Source organism: Eptatretus burgeri, chromosome 11 (assembly GCF_056783735.1).
Source record: "Eptatretus burgeri isolate ZD-2024b chromosome 11, Ebu_testis_v1, whole genome shotgun sequence".
NCBI classification, from domain to species: Eukaryota; Metazoa; Chordata; class Myxini; order Myxiniformes; family Myxinidae; genus Eptatretus; species Eptatretus burgeri.
Genome location: NC_140971.1, coordinates 24053958 through 24055829, shown reverse-complemented (window position 1 = coordinate 24055829; position 1872 = coordinate 24053958). Strand labels below are relative to the sequence as shown.

Genomic DNA, 1872 nt, shown 5'->3' with positions numbered 1-1872 from the left:
GAACTCTGTGGTTTCAGTGTGTGTAGATTTGTTCAAGACAGAACATACGTACTTTTAAGCTGGTCTCTCGGTTCAGATGTCAACTGTAGGCATATTATGATGTGCCAAGGACTTTACGGATTGCATGGCCTTGATCCACAGGGCCATAGAGTGTGCCTCTCCACTGTGCATAGGAGCTCCACCATCCAATCTAATCTCATTTCGTGAGGCCAGATGACTCCAGAGGCAGTTCAAACAGTTTGACCGGTTTTATTATGCAACTTATTGAGCATACTTCACTTGCCCATAATATCTGTAAGTTTGCCGAGCTGTTGGCTCTTTTTTTCACGGTTGAAATTGGTTGTATTTCGAAAGTAATGAAATTTAATGTTTTCCTGATTGCATTATTTTTTTCTTACACACAGCACTCCCAAGGAATCTTTAATGGAAGATCGAAGTGATTGCTATAATCTTTGGACATCTTTCTTTCTCCAAGCCATCTTGGTTTCCAGTCAGGTTATATTCCAAAAATAAATGATCAGAATAGACAACTTAATGGCAAATTGGTTAGCAATGAGCAATTTTGCTATCACGCCATCTGCATTCAATTTCCTCAGTAAGATATATATATATATATATATATATATATATATATATATATATATATATATATATATATATATATATATATATATATATATATATATATATATATATATACAGGGTAGCCCGAAAGTTACTTTACCCCTGATAAATTTCTCGCACTTCCCTCCGTCCCTTCCACTCTGCCCTCGCCCCTCACCCACTATGGTATGCGGAAACACTGACTCAGAAGAATGATGGAGCACATACAGATACAATCACAAATTCATTATTGTAAGTACTGTACAATAAAATCTGTATATTAAAAGAGTTCAAGAAGAATGCTTCACTGGGAAGGGTGAAGTGACTTTCTGGCCACCATATATATATATATATATATATATATATATATATATATATATATATATATATATATATATATATATATATATATATATATATATATATATATATATATATATATATATTATGGTGTATTTTCTTTTAAACTCAGGAAAAACAGGTGGCACTGTGAACCTTTTCGGGGGGATAATAGAAACGGTTATCATGGAATATATAGTATATCTGTGTCTGTAGCCTTTCATTGTGATGCATAAGTAATTTTATTCAGTTCACCTGCTTGCTTGTTCGTCAATATTATTTCTAAAACACCTTCCTTGAAGAATTTAACCTGAAAGGTGATTTTATTTGCCTATTGTTGAAGTAACTCATTGATAGTGAAAGATTTCCAGTAAGAAATGACAGGAAACTTGTTGAATGCCAATTATATGCCATCTGCAACCGGAAGATTGTCTGGCTCCTTTGTGTAAGTGGTAATGATACACTGCTGAATATCTCCGCTTTCGGCAAACTGCAAAACCTCCAATGCAATGTTTGTAATGCAAAAAAATAAAATAAAATAAAAATACAGGTTAGAGATAATCTCTATTGTGGATTTGCTTCCCACTCCCACTTCCCAAGACTTGCACCTTTATTTCATTTGCATGTTGATCGTTCAAATGGCATTATGCATCTACACCTCACTCTCCGAAAACATGGACCATCTTCTATCTTCTCATCCAAACTCTCTCTTCCTCTTATGTGGCGACTTCAATTGTCATCACGCCAGTTGGCTAGGTGTGGGTACCTCTCTCACCTGCCATGGGACATCAGCAAAAGCTTTCTGTGACTCATTGGGACTGACTCAATCGGTCAACTTCCCGACCCGGATCTCAACCAATGGTACTCCATCTCTTCTGGATCTGATTTTGACAAATTTCCCTGACAATATCTGCTGCTCTTCCTTCGCTC

The 1872-nt window shown here is 35.9% G+C and overlaps 1 long non-coding RNA gene across 2 annotated transcripts in view; it reads left to right on the top strand.

Moving 5' to 3' along the window:
- The window catches only part of LOC147016667 (uncharacterized), a 55718-nt gene extending 55099 nt beyond the window's left edge, over positions 1-619 (top strand). For both annotated transcript variants that reach the window (XR_015049688.1, XR_015049689.1), the window contains one exon: positions 405-619. This is a non-coding gene — a long non-coding RNA (uncharacterized LOC147016667). The remainder of the gene's footprint in view (positions 1-404) is intronic.
- The last annotated feature ends 1253 nt before the right edge of the window (positions 620-1872 follow it).